At 43.0% G+C, this 22924-nt stretch overlaps 1 protein-coding gene across 1 annotated transcript in view; it reads right to left on the minus strand.

Annotated features, from left to right (window-relative positions):
• Window positions 1-22924, minus strand: part of DSCAM (DS cell adhesion molecule) — a 679278-nt gene that overhangs the window by 592235 nt on the left and 64119 nt on the right. The gene's annotated exons all lie outside the window — the stretch shown is intronic.

The raw sequence follows: 22924 nt of genomic DNA on the forward strand, positions 1-22924 counted from the left end.
TACATCAGAGGCTGTGTACCAGTGTGTGTGTGTGTCTCAGTTTGTGTACCTGAGTGTATCTGTGAGTGAGTGAGTGTGTATGTGATCATGTATGTATCTGTGTGACTGTGTGTCTGTGTGTGTGCAATTGTGTATGTTGTCTGTGTGTGTCTGTGTGTGTGTGAGTGTAGGATGACCCAGGAGTAGTCCTTTCAAGTACACAAGAACCCACTTCACCAAATTTTCTTTTGTGAGTAAATGACAGAAATCAACATAGAATTAAGAAGCCATTGACACTGTGAATTTTTCATTTTTCTGTTTCCCTCCCAGGATTTAAGGTACCACAATGTTCACACTTCACTTTATTGGGGATCTTTTTAGACAATAATTTCATGGCAGCTCAGAACTAAGTTTCCACGTCAAAAGAACTGACCTATACATGTGCTGTTGATGCAAATAGAAAATGGTGGGAACAAATTTAAAAAAAAAAGACAAAGCCTTGCATAAAATAAATAAATGAAGCAAATAAAAGCCCTATAGGACCTGAAAACAGAGGCGAAATAAATTCTCTGAAGAGGAAAATGCATTTTGTTCTAATATTCTCTTAATAGATTTTTTAAAAAACATGATAAGAAGATTGAAAGAAACCGAGGGAACTCTGGATAGATTATGCAAATACTCATTCCATTTCTCTGCTTTTGGGTGAAGCATGGGCACCGTTTTTAAAGCTGAAAACCCCCAGCACTCACTATCTCTGTTCCCCAGCTGGTGAGCACAACCAAAGGATTATGCATAATGCGTCCGTGATCCCTGGCAGCAAAGACATTTATGCGCAGCTCAAAAAACTCTGGGATGCTGCAGTTCTCAGGGGCTTAGAAGGAAGATTTTTTAAATACAGTTCCATGATTTTCACCAGCTTATCTCAACCAGGAGGTTAAATATGCTCTCTCTTCTGCACCTTGCTCTTTCAGAGAGAGAAGGAAGCAGGGAGGAATTTGCTGCTTCTGCAGCTAGGAATGGTAATGACTTTGACTCTGATTCTAGGTTATCCAATAACGACTAAGACCTTCCTTCATCTCCCCTTTTTGAAAGTGTAAGGTTTACACCAGCGAATATCCCGCACTAAGTTTTGCCATAATTATTATTTTTATAATAACCTCTCTAGCATAGAAAAATGTCTTGCATCATTTAGGCTCAGAGAAATAAAATGCTATATTTTCACTGTCTCCTCTTCTGTACCTCAAATGACTTGATTTGCCAGGGGAAAAAAAAAATCACTCCAATCCAACTGTTTTAATCTAGGATTCCACGACTTCATTTTACACTGTCTCATTCGACAAATACCCCGTGGCTGGTGACTATGCCTTTCTACAGGCGTTCCTGTCACCAGAGTTCTTAGATCCAGGTGTGCTGCAAACCCAGGTTTTGTTAGGAATACCCCCAGAGTAGGGTTCAGTGCATAATAGAGCCCACCTTCGTTTTACAAACACTGTCTTGGTCTGAAGGGAGCTACAGGCCTGCATGCAGCCCAAAGAAAAAGATCCAAATAAAATTACCCCAGAAATGTCTACTCTTGCTAAAATAGTCATAGGCAAAGGCATCTATAGTCTTCATTCTGATAAGAACGGTCTTTCTTAATTTAAGTGAACCTCAGAGATAAGATCATGTATTAGGGAAATAAATAAATTGCAGCTATATTTGCCTGAATGCTTTAACATGCCCCAGACAGAAATGATTAAAGAAGATGCTTCTTTTTTATACTTTCCCTGCTGTGTACTCTGTACTGTCAGTCAGACTACCTGTATGTAATCCTAAACTTCCTAAAGGAAGTTCCTTGATCAAAAGATAGGAACATAACCACTCCTAGAGCCCTGGGTACAAATAAACTGTGTGTCACTTTAACAAATATGATTTAAAGGGTGGTGGTCGGCTTGGATGGTTTCCAGCAAAAACCGCCTCCCAAGTTCATCACTGGAAATGGATTCAAGATGATTCATTAAAAAATAAAACATAATCTGAAACAGAATGACAAGCTCTGTAGTTTAATATTTGGGTGGCACAGGCACCCGGAGTTTATAAAATTCAAATTAAATAGCCAGTCACCATTCTCTGCATGCTGTCAGGGTTAATTCAGATCGCTTTCCCCACTCTCGCCTTCTCTGATTCAAGCTCGGCAAAGCAGAGCTATAATTAGGGAACGGGCAGTACTCACTGTTCACCAGTTGGGTGTAAGCTTTAAACTAATAACTCAGCAATTACGAGAAAAATGAGCAGTAATTACACCCATTTTACTCGCGGCTAGACAGATGGAACATTTTCTTCTCGTTATTGGCAAACTGTCACCACATTTATTTCATTTTTACTGTTTACTATTTGTTGTACTTTGATTAAGAGTAATTACAGGCTAGGAAAATATGAAAACCATGAATGTTGGGTATTTTTAAAAAATAGAAAGAGGCCCTTTTCCTCGATCTGTCTTGCCGGAGCTCTCATTTTAGATTCTGTTGAAAGGATACCAGCGTTCTCAAGAAATCTTGAGTCAGCCTTCGGTTCTGTGATAGCTCTTCAGCAGGGAATTTCCAAGCTTACTGATTATTTGGATCATCACAGGCCACAAATACTGACTTGTTCTCTTACAAAAGCCTCCTTTTCCCTCATCTGTATTCCTTTCGTGCCAGTGACCAAGTAGAGCAGAAATTCACCTTTGCCCAGAATAAAGGAATTACTGTAGAAACAGATCATTGCTATCGTTTTCCTGGTTTTTAGGAAGAGAAGTTTATTTCCCCTCCCAACCTTGTAAAATAATTTCATATACATTGTGTGGGAAACAATGAGAGTAAGAGCTGCCTACTAAAACTTCCCTCTGAAGCCCTGTAAATAAATCTCACCAATTCTAAGATCACATAACATTTACATTTTACTTGCTGACAAGGCATAAGCAGTATTGATAATACCAGTGGGGGGAATATACTTGAAATCATTTTCAGCCACCATGTTTCCTAACTGGTGTTATTCATTAATTTATGTAGGCTAGAAACTTGCACTAGTTTTAAAGAAATATTAATGAGAAAAGAGCGCATATAGAAATTTCATTCACTGCACATAGATTTCAGCCAATATTAAACATAGAATCCATTTTAAAGTAGGTCCCTGTGAGTAAAATGACACGTGCACCACTCCTATGATTCCCTCCGATGCTTCAAAAAAAAATTGTGAACCATGATTACTGAGGATGGAGTCCAAATTCTACCCATGGATGACACAGTCAGTCCCAGGAGAAATATTAATAAAAGCCATTAACGGTCTACAATTGGCCCATACAAACGCATGATTTTGCAGGAAAAAAAAAAAAAAATGCTGTTCCTCCTTCCTAAAAGACACACTTGGAAATATCTGAGAAGTGATGTTTGGCCTCAGTTTTTCTTAATGGAAGAAAACAAAAAAAAAAATAGGCTCTGTTCTACAAGGGCCGCATATTGATTCATGGAAATGCCAAGTGTTAATGCACGGACCCGCTAATGGCCCTGCCTGTGCGGTAATCTGCTGTGCTGGTGCGATGCATGGAATTGATTAGTTTCCTTAATGAGCCTCAGATGGTGCTGGACTGGGGTGCAGAATGCAAAGCAGGGTGAGTGTGCAGCTGGAGAAAACCACCTCACCTCGGAGCAGCCCTGGAGAGGGAAGCGCAGGAGCAGAAAACGTGGGCGGGGCGGAGCTGGAGGGGAGCTAGGGAGGCAAGAGGGCCTTTCTCCCGTAGGTGATGCCGCAGTGTCTGCGTGTCTGGCTTTCTCCCCGACAAAGCAGGTGATGCTCAGAACCCAGTAGTGATGCTGCAGTGACCACATGCAGCCCTGAGAACAGCCAGGGGTGACCCTCGCCTCTGCCCCTTACTGTGGTAGAGCCCTAGCCCTCTGCCCCCTGATCCACAGCTTCCTGTGATCCAGGAAAGACGGCAATTGTGTTGCCACCTTACCTGCCTATATGTATAAACTGGGTCACAAAATTGTATCCATAAACATACTGAGAGAGGAAGTAATAGGAAGCTGGTAAGAAAGTCAGGTGCGTATTGGACAGCCAGGGTGGTGTGTGTGAGTGGGAACCTTCGGGGGCAGTGGGTGACCCAGGAAGCTGGCTATGGAGGCTAAGGGAGCCCAGGAATCACAGGCTGTGAGCAGGAGGCCAGCTCACACGCTCCGTGTGCTGGGCCGACTGCCAAGGGTGGTGTCAAAACCTCAGAAAGCACAGAGAAAGGAAGGAGGGAAAGAGCAGAATCAGAGAGCTCTCCTTTCTCGGTCCTCACCACCCCCTGACACACACACACCTTATATACACACCACACACATATACCACACACCATATACACACACACACCACAGGCAGACACACACACACCGTATGCACACATCACACATCATATACACGCAACACATGCAGCCATGTATATACCATATGCATACCACATACACCAGACACACATGCAGCATATAACACATGACACATATACACACACCACACACAGACATATATACCATACACATACCCACACATATACCACAGACCATATACAAATACATGTACCACACACAGACACACACACCATCTGCATACCACACATATACCACATACACACACCACACACAGACATATATACCATACACATACCCACACATATACCACAGACCATGTACAAACACATATACCACACAGACACACACGCCATCTGCATACCACACATATACCACATACACACACCACACACAGACATATATACCATACACATACCCACACATATACCACAGACCATATACAAATACATGTACCACACACAGACACACACGCCATCTGCATACCACACATATACCACATACACACACCACACACAGACATATATACCATACACATACCCACACATATACCACAGACCATGTACAAATACATGTACCACACACAGACACACACGCCATCTGCATACCACACATATACCACATACACACACCACACACTCACCACACACACACACACACACATCACATACCATATACACACCATATGCAGACACACACACCATATACACACCACACACATAACACATACCATATACTCACTCCACACACCACACATATACACAGCAGACATGCAAACACACCATACACACATACCACACACCACACACACACGTCACACACACACACCATATACACATCTGCACATCCAAGCATAGCATACACACATCAGATATACAGGCACCACACACACACATATACACACCACACATATACCATATGTCATATACACACACCACACACCACACACACATCACATACCATATACACACACCATATGCAGACACACACACCATATATACACCACACACATAACACATACCATATACTCACTCCACACATCACACATATACACAGCAGACATGCAAACACACTATACACACATACCACACACCATACATACACATCACACACATATACCATATACACATCTGCACATGCAAACATAGCACACACATCAGATATACACGCACCACACACACATATACACACACCACACATATACCAAATGTCATATACACACACCACACACACCACACACTTACCACACATATATACATACACACACATATGCAACACACCATTTGCCACATACCACACACACACCATAGACACGCCATACACACTGCACAAAATACACCCCACATATGTACCACACATACTACATGCACACACACATCACATACACATCATGCATCTACCACACACCATATACACACACCACACAAAGCATATGCAGACACACACACACCACACACATACAAACACACAAATATACTCCCTATATATACAAACACATATACACTCCAAAACATACAAACACACAGATACACCCCCCACCACAAAATACATGTCCCCCCAACACCAGACACACACACACACACCCCAGACAGTGATGCAAACACTAGATAAGCCACTAAGAACTTTTACATTTTTTAATAGTAGGTAAAAGGAAATTTAGGAAAGCATTTCTACTTTCACAAAGAAATATACTCAGATAATCCTGACTGCTTCATTGCACTCATGTAAGGAGAAAACAGGGACAAGAAACCCCACAACTTGGGGAGGAGAAAGCCTGTCTTCATGTGAGGTATCCACTCTTAACAACACATGAGGGAAGGCGCTGCATGAAACTCATGTGTTTCAGTCAGCGTGCACTTTCTCTCTTTCCTTCATTACCTGATGAGACGTTCAGAGTGTGTGGGAAAGAACAGAATCAGGACTCCGAGACTGCAGAGACTAGGCTGTGTTGTGTTCTAGCACAGAGCACAGAATCAGGAGTACAATAAAGTGCATTCCACTGGATGGATACAGAAGGAGGTGATGGAATTCCAGCTGAGCTGTTTCAGATTCTAAAAGATGATGGTGTGAAAGTGCTGCACTCAATATGCCAGCAAATTTGGAAAACTCAGCAGTGGCCACAGGACTAGAAAAGGTCAGTTTTCACGCCAATCCCAAAGAAGAGCAATGAAGAGCAAAGAAGAGCAAATCCAATCCCAAAGAAGAGCAAAGAACGTTCAAACTACCATACAATTTCACTCATTTCACATGCTAGCAAGGTAATGCTCAAAATCTTTCAAGCTAGACTTCAACAGTACTGGGAACATAAATTGCCGGGTGTACAAGCTGGATTTAGAAAAGGCAGAGGAACCAGAGACCAAATTGCCAACATCTGTTGGACCATAAGAAAAGCAAGAGAGGTCCAGAAAAACATCTAATTCTGCTTCATTGACTAAACTAAATCCTTTGACTGTGTGCACCAAAACTGGAAAATTCTTAAAGAGATGGGCATACAAGGCCACCTGACCTGCCTCCTGAGAAATCTGTGGGCAGGTCAAGAAGGAACAGTTAGAACTGGACATGGAACTCCTAAATTGGGAAAGGAGTACATCAAGGCTATATTTTGTCACCCTGCTTATTTAAATTCTGTGCAGAGTACATCATGTGAAATGCCGGGTTGAATGAATCACAAGCTGGAATCAAGATTGCCGGAAGAAATATCAACAACCTCTTGGACAGCAAGGAGATGAAATCAGTCAATCCTAAATGAAATCAGTCCTGAATATTCATTGGAAGGACTGATACTTGAAGCTGAAGCTCCAAAACTTTGGCCACCTGATGCAAAGAGCCAACTCATTGGAAAAGACTATGATGCTGGGAAAGATTAAAGGCAGGAGGAGAAGGGAACAACAGAGAAGATAGTTAGATGGCATCACTGACTCGAGGGACATGAGTTTGAGCAGGCTCTGGGAGCTGGTGATGGACAGGGAAGCCTGGCGTGCTGCAGTTCATAGGGTTGCAAAGAGTCAGACACAACTGAGAGACTGAACTGAACAGATAGGCAGATGACAACACTCTAATGGCAGAAAGTGAAGAGGAACTAAAGAGCCTCTTTATGAGAGTGGAAGACAAGAGTGGATAAGTTGGCTTAAAACTCAACATTCAAAAAACTAAGATCATGGGATCTAGTCTCATCATTTGGAAGCACATAGGGAGGGGGAAATGAGGAAGCAGTGACAGATATTGTTTCCTTGGGCCCCAAAACCCCTGTGGATGATGACTGCAGGCATGAAATTAAAAGATACTTGTTCTTTGGAAGGAAAGCTATGACAAACCTAGACAGCATATTAAAAAGCATAGACATCACTTTGCCAACAGTCTATATAGTCAAAGCTATGGGTTTTCCAGTAGTCATGTATGGATGTCAGAGTTGGACTATAAAGAAAGCTGCGTACTGAAGAATTGATGCTTTTGAACTGTGGTGCTGCAATAGACTCTTGAGAGTCCCTTGGACTGCAAGGAGATCAAGCCTAGTCCATGGAATTGTCCAGGTCAGAATACTGAAGTGGGTAGCCTTTCCCTTCTCCAGGGGACCTTCCCAACCCAGGGGTCGAACCCAGGTCCCCCGCTTTGCAGGAGGGTTCTTTACCAGCTGAGGTACAAGGGAAGCCCCATCCTAAAGGAAATCAACCCTGAATATTCACTGAAGGACTGATGCTGAAGCTCCAATACTTTAGCCACCTGATGTGAAGAGCTGACTTATTGGTAAAGACCCTGATGCTGGGCAAGACTGAGGGGAAAAGGTGAAGGGTGTGACAGAGGATGAGATGTTTAGATAGCACCACTGACTCGAAGGACATGAATTTGAGCACACTCCAGGACATAGTGAAGGACAGGGGAGCCTGGCCTGTTGAAGTCCCTGGGGTATCCAAGAGTTGGACATGATTTAGACACTGAAAAACAAGTGGATGGATAGATGGGTGGATGGAGGGAGAAACTATGGCGTGTAATAGAAGATAGCTGTTCCTGACTGCAGGCCATGTTGGTGTGAGTTGGATTTGCATGATGGCTACTGCCTGCAACTAGTAGGCAAGTAGTAGACACTTAATATGTTCCAATATCTTGAACTTGGTAAAGCAAGTTGTCAGTCCCACTTGTAACTCACACTTGGGTGGCCTTTCTTCATGACACTGACCTCTTGTTTCACTTTGTTTAGGAATTTTGCAAAAATTGGAGCACCATGATTCAATAATCTTGGGATACCCTGGGTTAGATTCAGTTACACTAGTCCCCTTTGGAGGACTTCTCAGAGCCTTAACTGAGCTGTGATGATTTAAAGCAAGAAAATTATACTCACAGAACACCTGAAGCTTTAACAGAGCAGACTGGGAAACACTGGCTCGGAATGGCTGAGACTCAGCTAACTGGCCTATTGCAGCCAACGGTGGGCTCTTATGCCCGGTTACAGGCTGAATTTTTTCACTCCCCTCCATTTCTATCCCTTCTCCGTACTTCAGAATGTGACTGCAGCTGGGATATTCAAAGAGGTAATTGAGTTAAAATAGGGCTGTTAGAGTGGGTCCCAACACATTCCGACTTCTGTCCTAATAAGAAGAGGAAATACAGACATATGGAGAGATGCCAGTGGTGCACTCACAGATGGAAGACCACGTGATGGTGAAGTGAGAAGCCAAGGAGAAGGTCTCAGGAGAAACCAACCCAGCCCACACCTTGATCTTGGACTTCCAGCCTCCATGACAGTGAGAAAATAAATTTCTGCTGTTTAAGCCACCTACTCTGTCCCATTTTGTTGTTACAGCATGAGCTGACCTGACATATGGTCCACTTCATCCACATCTGCTCTACAGTGAACATGAGGCTCATTGTGGGGAGGAGGGTGAGAGGAAGGTGGTCAAAAGGCACAAACTTCCAGTTGGAAGATAAATAAGTCCTAGGGGTGTAAACACAACATGATGACTAAATACTTACAACTGCTGTGTGATGTATAGGAAACATGCTGGGAAAGTAGATCCTATGACTGCTCATCCCAAGGAGAACTGTTGGGAATCTTAGGACTGCAGCCTGGGAGACAGTATCTCAGGTGACCACAAGAGAGCTGACTCAAAGGAGGAGGGGAGGAGTCAGGTAGGCTTCCTTGCAGGAAGGCTCAGGTAATCTGAATGTTAAAAGATTACTGTTCCTCCTACATCCTTCCCAACCCCCTGAGCTCCTGAGTGCTTACCTGGAAGGAAAGAGCTAATGGCTTCTAGACAGCTATCTTTGCTTTACCAGGGCTCAGAAACTTGCATTGGGAAAAGAACTGTTTACTGGTAGAGCATAAAGCAGAAAACATTTCATTTCACAATTGTATCCATATAAGAAGATGGATGGCAAGAATACACAGAACTATACAAAAAAGATCTTAATGACTGAGAAAATCACAATGGTGTGATCACTCACCTAGAGCCAGACATCTTGGAATGTGAAGTCAAGTGGGCCTTAGGAAGCATCACAATGAACAAAGCTAGTGGAGGTGATGGAATTTCAGCTGACCTATTTCAAATTCTATAAGTTGATGCTGTGAAAGTGCTGCACTCAATATGCCAGCAAATTTGGAAAGCTCAGCAGTGGCCACAGGACTGGAAAAGGTCAGTTTACATTCCAATCCCAAAGAAAGGCAATGCCAAAGAATACTCAAACTACCGCACATTTGCACTCATCTCACATGCTAGTAAAGTAATGCTCAAAATTCTCCAAGCCAGATCTCAACAGTATGTGAACCGTGAGACTCCAAATGTTCATGCTGGTTTTAGAAAAGGCAGAGGAACCAGAGATCAAATTGCCAACACCCACTGGATTATCAAAAAGCAAGAGACTTCCAGAAAAACATCTATTTCTGCTTTATTGACTATGCCAAAGTCTTTGACTGTGTGGATCACAATAAACTGTGGAAAATTCTGAAAGAGATGGGAATACCAGACCACCTGACGAGGCTCTTGAGAAATGTGTATGTAGGTCAGGAAGCAACAGTTAGAACTGGACATGGAACAACAGACTGGTTCCAAATCAGGAAAAGAGTATGTCAAGGCTGTATACTATCACCCTGCTTATTTAACTTATATGCAGAGTGCATCATGAGAAACCCTGGGCTGGATGAAGCATAAGCTGGAATCATATATCAATAACCTCAGACATGCAGACGACACCACCCCTATGGCAGAAAGCGAAGAAAAAACTAAAGAGAATCTTGATGAAAGTGAAAGAGGAGAGTGAAAATGTTGGCTAAAAACTCAACATTCAGAAACTAAGATCATGGCATCTGTTTCCATCACTTCATGGCTAACAGATAGGGAAACAGTGGAAGCAGTGACAGATTGTATTATTTTGGGCTCAAGAATCACTGGAGATCGTGACTTCAGCCATGAAATTGAAAGATGCCTTCTATGATCAACGTAGACAGCATATTAAAAAGCAGAGACATTACTTTGCCAACAAATGTCCATCTAATCAAGGCTATGGTTTTTCTAGTAGTCATATATGGATGTGAGATTAGGACTATAAAGGAAGTTGAGAGCTGAAGAATTGATGCTTTTGAATTGTGGTGTTGGAGAAGACTCTTGAGAGTCCCTTGGACTGCAAGGAGATCCAAACAGTCCATCACAGAGGAAATCAGTCCTGAATATTCCTTGGAAGGACTGATGCTGAAGCTGAAACTCCAATACTCTGGCCACCTGATGCAAAGAACTGACTCATTTGAAAAGACCCTGATGTTTGGAAAGATTGAAGATGGGAGGAGAAGGGGACAACAGAGAATGAAATGGTTGGATGGCATCACTGACTCAATGGATATGAGTTGAGTAAACTCCGGGGATTGGTGATGGACAGGGAGGCCTGATGTGCTGCAGTCCATGAGGTCGCAAAGAGTTGGACACGACTGAGCAACTGAACTGAACTGAACCATGAAGGTGTGATCACTCACCTAGAGCCAGACACCCTGTGGTGTGAAGCCAAGTTGGCCTTAGGAAGCATCACTACAACAAAAGCTAGTGGAACTGATTGTTCCAGCTGAGCTATTTCAAATCCTAAAAGAGGATGCTGTGAAAGTGCTGCACTCAATATGCCTGCTGGAAATTTGGAAAACTCAGCAGTGGCCACAGGACTAGAAAAGGTCAGTTTTCACTCCAATCCCGAAGGAGGGCAATTTCAAAGAATGCTCAAACGACCACACAATTGCATTCATTTCACATGCTAGCAAGGTAATGCTCAAAATCCTTCCAATTAGGCTTCAAGCAGTAAATGAACCAAGAACTGCCAGATGTAGAAGCTGGATTTAGAAAAGGCAGAAGAATCAGAGATCAAATTGCCAACATCTGTTGGATCATAAAAGTAGCAAGAGAGTTCCAGATAAAACATCTACTTCTGATTCATGGACTACACTAAAGCTTTGACTGTGTGCATCAAAACTGGAAAATTCTTAAAGAGATGGGCATACCAAACCACCTGACCTGCCTCCTGAGAAACCTTTATGCAGGTCAAGAAGCAACAGAACTGGACATGGGAACAACACACTGGTTCTAAATTGGGAAAGGAGTACTTCAAGGTTGTATATTTTCAGCCTGCTTATTTAACTTATAAACAGAGTACATCATGCAAAATGCTGGGCTGGATGAGGCACAAGCTGGAATCAAGATTGCCAGGAGAAATATCAATAAACTCAGAAATGCAGATATTACCACCTTTATGGCAGAAGGAAAGAGGAACTAAAGAGCCTCTTCATAAAAGTGAAGAGGAGAGTGGAAAAGCTGGCTTAAAACTCAACATTCAGAAAATGAAGATCATGTCATCTGTTCCCATCATTTCATGGCAAATAGATGGGGAACCAATGGAAACAGTGACAAACTATATTTTGGGGGGCTCCAAAATCATTGCAGATGGTCACTACAGCCTTGAAATTAAAAGATGATTGCTCCTTGGAAGAAAAGCTATGACAAGCCTCAGTTCAGTTCAGTTCAGTTGCTCAGTCATGTCCAACTCTTGGCGACCCCATGAATCGCAGCACGCCAGGCCTCCCTGTCCATCACTAGCTTCCGGAGTTCACTCAAACTCCTGTCCATAGAGTCAGTGATGCCATTCAGCCATCTCATCCTCTGTCGTCCCCTTCTCCTCCTATCCCCAATCCCTCCCAGCATCAGAGTCTTTTCCAATGAGTCAACTCTTTGCACGAGGTGGCGGCCAAAGTATTGGAATTTCAGCTTTAGCATCATTCCTTCCAAAGAACACCCAGGACTGATCTCCTTCAGAATGGACTGGTTGGATCTCCTTGCAGTCCAAGGGACTCTCAAGAGTCTTCTCCAACACCACAGTTCAAAACCATCAATTCTTTGGCGCTCAGCTTTCTTCACAGTCCAACTCTCACATCCATACATGACCACTGGAAAAACCAGAGCCTTGACTAGACGGACCTTTGTTGGCAAAGTAATGTCTCTGCTTTTCAATATGCTATCTAGGTTGGTCATAACTTTCCTTCCAAGGAGTAAGCGTCTTTTAATTTCACGGCTGCAATCACCATCTGCAGTGATTTTGGAGCCCCAAAAAATAAAGTCTGACACTGTTTCCACTGTTTCCCCATCTATTTCCCATGAAGTGATGGGACCAGATGCCATGATCTTCGTTTTCTGAATGTTGAGCTTTAAGCCAACTTTTTCACTCTCCTCTTTCACTTTTATCAAGAGGCCCTTGAGTTCCTCTTCACTTTCTGCCAAAAGGGTGGTGTCATCTGCATATCTGAGGTTATTGATATTTCTCCCGGCAATCTTGATTCCAACTTGTGCTTCTTCCAGTCCAGCATTTCTCATGATATACTCTGCATATAAGTTAAATAAGCAGGGTGACAATATACAGCCTTGACATACTCCTTTTCCTATTTGGAACCTGTCTGCTGTTCCATGTCCAGTTCTAACTGGCGCTTCCTGACCTGCATATACGTTTCTCAAGAGGCAGGTCAGGTGGTCTGGTATTCCCATCTCTTTCAGAATTTTCCAGTTTCTTGTGATCCACACAGTCAAAGGCTTTGGCATAGTCAATAAAGCAGAAATAGATGTTTTTCTGGAACTCCCTTGCTTTTTCCATGATCCAGTGGATGTTGGCAATTTGATCTCTGGTTCCTCTGCCTTTTCTAAAACCAGCTTGAACATCTGGGAGTTCACAGTTCACGTATTGCTGAAGCCTGGCTTAGAGAATTTTGAGTATTACTTTACTAGCGTGTGAGATGAGTGCAATTATGCAGTAGTTTGAGCATTCTTTGGCATTGCCTTTCTTTGGGATTGGAATGTAAACTGACCTTTTCCAGTCCTGTGGCCACTGCTGACTTTTCCAAATTTTCTGGCATATTGAGTGCAGCACTTTCACAGCATCAACTTTCAGGATTTGAAATAGGTCAACTGGAATTCCATCACCTCCACTAGCTTTGTTCATAGTGATGCTTTCTAAGGCCCACTTGACTTCACATTCCAGGATGTCTGGCTCTAGGTGAGTGATCACACCACCGTCGTTATCTTGGTCGTGAAGATCTTTTTTGTAAGTTGTGTGTATTCTTGCCACCTCTTCTTAGTATCTTCTGCTTCTGTTAGGTCCATACTATTTCTATCCTTTATAGAGCCCATCCTTACATGAAATGTTCCCTTGGTGTCTTAATTTTCTTGAAGAGATCTATAGTCTTTCCTGCTCTGTTGTTTTCCTCTATTTCTTTGCATTGATCGCTGAGGAAGGCTTTCTTTTCTCTCTTTGCTATTCTTTGGAACTCTGCATTCAGATGCTTATATCTTTCCTTTTCTCCTTTGCTTTTCACTTCTCTTCTTTTCACAGCTATTTGTAAGGCCTCCCCAGACAGCCATTTTGCTTTTTTGCATTTTTTTCCATGAGGATGGTCTTGATCCCTGTCCTGTACAATGTCATGAACCTCCATCCATAGTTCATCAGGCACTATATCTATTAGATCTAGTCCCTTAAATCTATTTCTCACTTCCACTGTATAATCATAGGGATTTGATTTAGGTCATACCTGAATGGTCTAGTGGTTTTCCCTACTTTCTTCAGTTTAAGTCTGAACTGAATGACAAGCCTAGGCATCGTATTAAAAAGTAGAGAATTCACTTTTCTGACAAAGTTCCATCTAGTCAAAGCTATGGCTTTTCTAGTAATCATACACAGATGTGAGAACTGGGCCATAAAGAAAGCTGAAGACTGAAGAATTGATGCTTTTGAACTGTGGTGTTGGAGAAGATTCTTGAGAGTCCCTAGTTAGCAAGGAGATCAAACCAGTCGATCCTAAAGGAAATCGACCCTGAATATTTATTGGAAGGACTTATGCTGAAGCTGAAGTTCCAACACTTTGGCCACCTGATGCAAAGTGCCGACTCAACAGAAAACATACTGATGCTGGGAAAGATTGAAGGCGGGAGGAGAAGGGGATGACAGAAGATGAGATGGTTGGATGGCATATGTGACTCGATGGATGTCAGTTTGTGCAAGCTCCTAGTGTTATTGAAGCACAGGGAAGCCTGGTGTGCTGCAGTCCATGACATCACACAGAGTTGGACACAACTGAACAACAACAAAGATGGTGGATATTATCTAAACCTATTGTGGTAATCATTTCACAATATATATAATTCAAACCATCATGCTGTGTACCTTAAACCTATATAAACTAATTTTTTAATAAAACTAAAAAAAAGAATAAAGTGAGAAAATTAAGAATCATGTGGACTTTCTTGAACTCCTGGGTTCCCAAAATCCAGGTCTGAGATTCTGATCTCACTGGGCCAAGACAGAGATTCAAAATGAATGTGGTTGGAGAAATCCAATTGGAGGTTCCAGTTTGACAGAGTGAGAAAAGCCAGTATGTAGTATGTGCTCAATAAATGCTTTCTAAATGGATGAATGAACTAACCCTTTCTAATAAGAGTGTAAAGCCAAACTCAGAATTTACAATGTTTCTCACTTCAGCAAGTAGCATCTGGGGAAAGATCGAGGCAAATTATCTGCAATTAGGCCTCTCATTAGCATATACAAAACATGAAAAGCTTGGAACATGAAAAAATGAGATGCATAATTTAAAATCTAAGGGAATTTACAATATTTTTTTCTCTTAAAAATGGATTAAAAGATAAAGCTGCAAGGTTTAAAAATTATTTTTGAAGTACCAGAAATCACACCCTCATACTCTTATTCCATTGTACAAATACAGACACAGGAAATGAAAGAAAAAAGAAAAGACTCATTTTGTTCCAGCTTCAGGTCTGGCCGCAGATGCGCACACTGGGAGCTGTCAAATCGATGACATTTTCCTAGGATTACAGTCTAATGGACTCTTTCATGAAGAATTTATGCTCTCTTCCTGCACCTTTTCTCCCTAATATTTCTCTTTTCTTCCCTCTGTGGTAGTTGTTTGATGTCCTGGAAGTTAGGGCAATTAAGGAAAATGTTTCCAGGCACGGGAATAACAATCAGCATCATTTCTCGCAATTTTGATGATTTAATGTGCTACCTAAGCATAGTGGCTCAGCAGTAAAGAACCGCCTGCGATGCAGAAGCCTCAGGAGATCCTGGGTCAATCCTTGCATCAGGAAGATCCCCTGGAGAAGGGAATGGCAACCCTCTCCAGTATTCTTGCCAGGAAAACTCCATGGACAGAGGAGCCTGCCGGGCTACAGTCCACAGTGAAAGTCAAAGTGAAAGTTGCTCAGTCCTGTCTGACTCTTTGCGACCCCACGGACTTTACAGTCCCTGGAATTGTCCAGGCCAGAATACTGAAGTGGGTAGCCTTTCCCTTCTCCAGGGAATCTTCTCAATCCAGGCATCGAACCCAGGTCTCCCACATTGCAGGCAGATTCTTTACCAGCTGAACCACAGTGGAAGCCCAAGAGTCCTGGAGTGAGTAGCCTATCCCTTCTCCAGCACATCTTCCTGACCCAGGAATCAAACTGAGGTCGCCTGCATTGCAGGAGGATTCTTTACCAACTGAGCTATTAGGGAAGCATTTTATTTATATCCTATTTATGCAAAGTGGTTTTGAATCTTCTCTAGTGTTTCTCCATCAGGCATATTTAAGAAAATAATTATAAAAATAGCCTATTAAATGTTCTAAATTGAATAGTTCAAAATATCTGATTAAACATTGGTCTTAGATTAATGACACAAAGTAACAATTGATGTAATATGGTAAATTTTATGTTTCAATTATTATTAAATAAGTTTTACTGCTGTCCAAGAAATTCCATTACCTAAACCACAGTTCAAGATCTGGTTCTCCTATCTCAAGTGGATCTTCCCCTGGGTTAGGACGATCCCCTGGAGGAGGGTATGGTAACCCACTTTAGTATTCTTGCCTTGAAAATCCCATGGATGCAGGAGCCTGATAGGCTACAATTCATGGGGTCACAAAGAGTTGGACACAACTGAGTGACTTCACTTTTCTTTCTTTCAAATCTAAAATGGCAACATTTCTAGAGATAAGACGTAGATTTAACAGCATAAGTTATAAGACAGAAATTTCAGTATAGCTAGAATATAAACTACAAATTGCTTGAGAAACTATGTCCATTCAAAATACTGCTTCTATCACTGTTTACCTTCAAAATTCATCAGATTATAGTAAGCGACATCTGTCTGTCATTTTATGACTCAGACACTCAAAAAAGGCTTTCAACACTAACCAGATGTGGCTGATTTATATGATTCCATTCATTTGCATGAAAAACAAGACACTGAACACCATCCAGCTGCTTCCAAATGTCCAGAGGTCCTGGAATGACCCACTCAAGCATCCTGCACATTGAAAGTGCCCACACAATGTAGGCTGGGCAGTAATGTACTACATGGGGGAGGGGAAGGCACTGATGCAAGCTGGAGAAATAAAGAGAGTTAAGTTCGTGCATGCAAGGGAACATGTGCAGATTGACAAGAAAAATATATGGAAAAACAAAGATGGCAAACTGGTATACTGCACATTCTTGTAACAGTTAAAAATTAGGATTTTGAAAAAGTAGTACGACAGATTCGGTAACTACCACACTGCACATACTTCTAGGCACAACATTAAAAATACTCAACAACTTGCATGATTATCTTGATCATTAATTAAGGCAAAAATTTAAAAGCTTTCTCCAACCTTTTGCTCTATTTGTGTGTGTGTGTGTGTGTATATATATATATATATATATATACACCAGTTCAGTTCAGTCGTGTCCGACTCTTTGCGACCCCATGAATCACAGCATGCCAGGCCTCCCTGTCCATCACCTACTCCCAGAGTACACACAGGCTTTCCAGGTGGTGCTATTGGTAAAGAATCTGCCTGCCAATGCAGGAGACACAGAGGAGAAAAATAGCAACCCATTCCGGTATTCTTGCCTGGGAAATCCCATGGACAGAGAAACCTGGTGGGCTACAGTCCACGGGGTCACCCTGAGTGACAGAACATACAACATACACACACACACACACACACACACACATGTCTGCACACACAAACACAAATGCACACTAGAAGTTTTCATCAGGTGACCGGAGTCATAGAACACATTGCTTACCAAATTATCCCTATACGTCTGATTTTAGAAACTGCCAGCATGATGGTTCCTTTGCCCAGGCTGTCCTGAGCCGAATGGTACCCCTCGCTGAGCCATGACTGGGCATCACATGCTTTCATCGCCCCAAGTCACTCATCACCCCTAAGTCGACAGTAATTCAGCCCCTGTACCTGGCTGCAGAGGAGGAGTCGGCCTGGGTATGCCCCCAGATGCCAGCCACACTCCACATTACCAGGACTTAAAGACTGGTATCTCTGCTCCAACCCCAGCTCACCTGCCTCTCCCACCTCTGGACACCCTGCCCCCTAACAGCAGGGGCATCCTACATGCCCTGCTCCTCACCTCCATATCCGTCCCCAACCAAGATAGCCCCATTCCTACTTCCTCACCACTTTCGCATCCTCCGCTGGCAATGCCATTAGGCTCTTTGTAGTCTCAATAAGTAGACTATTGCTGTTTACTATTTCTGTTTTCTGTTTAGACTATTTCTGTAAACAGAAATTTAAAAGAAGAATTTTTAAGAATTTTTAAAAGAATTTTAAAAGAATATTTAACCACAGATAACGTTACACTGTTGTGGATCAGCAAAATACTTGCTCTGAATAGATGATCCTTTTCGCCCTGGCAATGAAACCTCAATGTGATAATCTGGGAATGAGGACAGTGGTAAGCAGTGGTTAAAAACCATGTGACCTGGGGGTTCCATGTTAGAGATGGTCAAGGAAGAAGTTTGAGGGGTAACGAGCCCCGGTGAAGGCACCAGACTGAGAAGCTGTGTAGGAATGATGGACCCACAATCACTGCAGGTGAGGCTGGCCCCTCTCTGGGTTGGTTGGCACCAGTTCTCTTTGCACTTCACTTTGCCTGCCCTGTAGTTCTACCTGTGCGTATCAGCTTCTGGAAAGAGATGTGGAAAGGGAAGCGGGGTCCCCCCCAGGTACCTATCTGGAGAGGCAGCCGCTTTGATGGAGAAGGTGGGGCTCTAGCAGGATAGGGTCCAGCTTCTTGGTGAGGGGGATGGAGGAGGAGAGGAATGGGGAGCCATCACTGACCACATTATGGGTGCCATGGAACCATGAGTGATGACTTCCTCTGTCTCCTTTGGAACTGAACCGCTTCCAGAGGTCAAATATCAAAAACAACACCCTTCTCTTTGGGGAAGGCTTCATTTTCTCCCAAGCATCTCTAATCAGTTCCCATCTACTCCTCACATTTCGCCCAATGCTTGAGGCAACATTTCCACTTATCACTCTCTTAGCGCTTTGGCTCAGACATAAGCGAGGATGTTCATCCACTTCCCGGCGGTGGAGGTGTTTAGGCCCTGCTCACCTGCATCATCATCCCAGCCCCAAGGAGACAGCCTTGAATGTGCCAGAACATCATTCAAAGGGGAGTGGGTCAGGCAGGGGCTTGGTTCAAGAGCTTTCCTAGGCTGAGGTAGGCAGTTCCCAAAACTGACTGTCCAGCTCAGGAGCCAGAGCACAAGCCTGGCCTGGAGGAAGAGCCCAGACTCTCCTGGGCAGCATGGCTGGCTGTGGGGCAGCTGTGGGGGTGCAGAAGTCTATGAAATACATTTATTTTGAGCCTCCTAAATGGTTCACAGTTTCACACCTCTTTGTCCAGTCCCTTGACGATTTTGACACCTGGCCTTGAACAGTGCTATTATTGTTTCAGTCAGGAAGTCATGTCCGACTCTTTGTGACCCCACAGCCTGCAGCACGCCAGGCTTACCTGTTCTTCACTATCTCCTGGAGTTTGCTCAAATTGTTATCACTGAATCAGTGATGCTATCTAATCATCTCATTCTGCCCGCTTCTCCTGCCCTCAATCTATCCCAGCATCAGGGTCTTTTCCAATGAGGCGGCTCTTCGCATCAGGTGGCCAAAGTCTCGGAGTTTCAGCTTCAGCATCAGTCCTGCCAATAAATAGTCAGGGTTGATTTCCTGATCTCCTTGCTGTCCAAGGGACTCTCAAGAGTCTTCTCTAGCACCACAGTTCGAAAGCATCAGTTCTTCCACACTTAGGGTCCAACATCCGTACGTGGCTATTGGAAAAATCATAGCTTTGATTATACAGACTTTCGAATCTACATCTCTCACATCTGCATTGGGAGACAGGTTCTCTACTGTTAGCACCACCTGGGAAGCCCAATGAACTGCTCTAAGAACTGACAAGTCTTGGTTATCATTTGAAAAGCAGATAAATCCTAAATATCTGCTCATGTCTTGTCTGTATCATCTCATCAGTGATTTCCCACTCCTCTGATTTACACACTTGTAAGAGCAACTCCCTTGCTTCTTCCAACCTGAAGGCTGTTATGAAGTTAAAATAAAGTTACTCATTCATTTAAAGACATAAATCCTCTTATCACTGGGAACCCACTTCTACCTCAGCGTAACCAGGACTGCAGTGTATTATACTCCACATCTTTTCTACAGCAGGAATAGTTGGTTGATTACCCAAGAGATATTTTGATTCAGTTCTGAAGCAAATATCACTATATTTTTTTAGTGGGTGAATTATGTTTAAGTCAAACACACTAAAACTAATTCCATCTGCCAGTGGTTGGTCTGGAGGTGGGCATGTGACTCAACTCTACCAATGAGATAAAAAGGGGAAATCTTCTGAGGGCACTGGGGAAATGTTTTCCTCTTTAAGAAGAACAAAGGTAGAGTCCATGATAAGTGACTTCAGTCATGTCTGACTCTTTGTGACCCCATAGACTGTAGCCCGCCAGGCTCCTCTGTCCATGCGATTCTCCAGGCAAGAATCCTGGAGAGGGCTGCCATGCCCTTGTCCAGGACATCTTCCCAACACAGGGATTGAACCCTGGTCTCCTGCATTGGCAAGCAGTTTCTTTACCATTAGTGCCACACGAGGCACTTGTGGCTCAGATGGTAAAGAGTTCGCCTGGGGAGAGAGAGGAGCCTGGCCGGCTACAGTCCATGATGCCACAAAGGGTCGGGTGCAACTGAGCATGCCCACACGTATTCTTTCTTCTGGGTAAAAACTGCAACCAATTATGGAAGAATAATAGAGTCAGATTACTTTGAGTCATTATAGTCAGGCTTGGAGCCTCAGAAGCCCAAGCCTGTGTCCGTCTGCATGCGTCGGGCACCAAGGCAGACAGCACACTGGCAGACATTCTTCCAGAAACGAGATGTTCAAGAATCAGGCATATCTCTTAGTCCCAGCTTCAGGAAGCTAAATCAGCACTCTCATTTCTTTTTGTCCCCTCCTCTACACCCTTTTAGAGCCCACATTCTGTCTGTCTTGAAATTTCTACATTATGTTCAAATACAAATGCTAATGACTTTCAGGTTCCTCACGAGTCCCTTCAAAATCCTAATGTAGAATCTATTTTTGCAAACAATGTATCCCCGCCCTGTTGCACAACAGCCAGCGCTACTGTCACTTGCTCTGCTAGTGGCTGCACTGTCAAGGAGCATTGTGTTAGTTACTTACTCTGACCCCAAGCTGATAGGGAGAAGCCAGGATGCGCAATTAGATGCTTCAATATAAGTGTATGTGGGTACAAGCCTGCTATGTTTTTCTTGTTTAAAGAACAAGATGGATAATTTTTGTGCTCTCTCTGCCACATGTCTGCCCTCACTTTTGTTGTGGCCGCTACCTCAAGACAATGAATTGCAATAATATAATTTTTCTTCCTAACCATCTTTGATGTTGGCAGTTTAAAGGCTGGAGTTTAATTACATATGACATGTGGACAGAAATGGTCATGTCTACTGATTTCAGGCCTGTAGCAAGGAAAGCAAGAAATAGAAACCAACAGAATTCTATCAGGTCAGCTTAAGTACGGGTGTGGTGGCAGATGTGTCCTCTTGTAGCGTATCTTAACTAATGTGGATCAAAACTGGGAACATATCAATTTGTTCATTAAACAAAGACTAATAAGGTCAACTGTATCTATATTAGCTTTTTGATTCAAGTATGGCATGCTAGTCATTTTGTGCCATCTATACAAAAAGCAGGGGCTTCCCTATTGGCTCAGATGGTAAAGAATCCTGCAATGCAGGAGACCCAAGTTTGATTCCTGGGGTGGAAAGATGCCCTGGAGGAGGAAATGGCAGCCCACTCCAGTATTCTTGCCTGGAGAATTCCATGGACAGAGGAGCCTGGCAGGCTACAGACCTTGGGGTCACAGAGAGTTAGACAGGATAGAGCGACTTACAAGAAACACAAAAGCAACTATTTAAAAAATTAAAATATTTGCTTGATTATATTTAGAAAAAAAATTTTTCAAATGCCTATTTTAGCTAAATCTTTATTATTAGAAAGTTCTGTGCAAGATTTGCTCTCTTTCTGGGTCATAGAGGAGTATATAAAATCACCTTCTGGTGACCTTGGGTAGACTGAAGCTTAGCAATGAGCTGTGTTCACTCAGGGGCCTAATCTCCATCCCCAGAGGTAACTTTCAGGCTGACAGGAAGAATGCATCAATAATTAGCCCTTAAGATGCGATTCTTCCTTGGCCTAATTATTCGGGCCATTTTCACTGACAATTGTGAAAGGAGTTAATGGCAACATCGGAGGGCTAGTTCCAGTGACTTTCAAATTGAAAAATAAAAAGACAGTCAAATGGAGCCAATCCAAGGTCTTCTTTTCAGCTGAGAGCCAGAAAGCTGCACAAAATAGGAGTAACCACATTCCTGCTCAGAAGACTTATCCTGAAGCTACACAGCCACTAGTTCCACACTGACAGGCAGAAACGGATCTGCTAGAATGTGAGGGCTGGATTAGAGTGCTCCATGTATCTGTCATAGGGAGTAAAGTAAGTCAGAAAGAGAAAAACAAATATCATATACCAGGGCATATATATAGAATCTAGAACAATGGTACAGATGGACCGATTTCGGGGCAGGAATAGAGACGCAGATGTAGAAAAAAAAACCTGTGGACACACTGGGGGAAGGAGGAGGTGGGACGAATGGAGGGCAGCACTGCTCTGTGCAACACACTGCTCTGTGTAAGCCAGATGGCTAGTGGGAG

This window comes from Ovis canadensis, chromosome 1, assembly GCF_042477335.2.
Source record: "Ovis canadensis isolate MfBH-ARS-UI-01 breed Bighorn chromosome 1, ARS-UI_OviCan_v2, whole genome shotgun sequence".
Taxonomy (NCBI): Eukaryota; Metazoa; Chordata; class Mammalia; order Artiodactyla; family Bovidae; genus Ovis; species Ovis canadensis.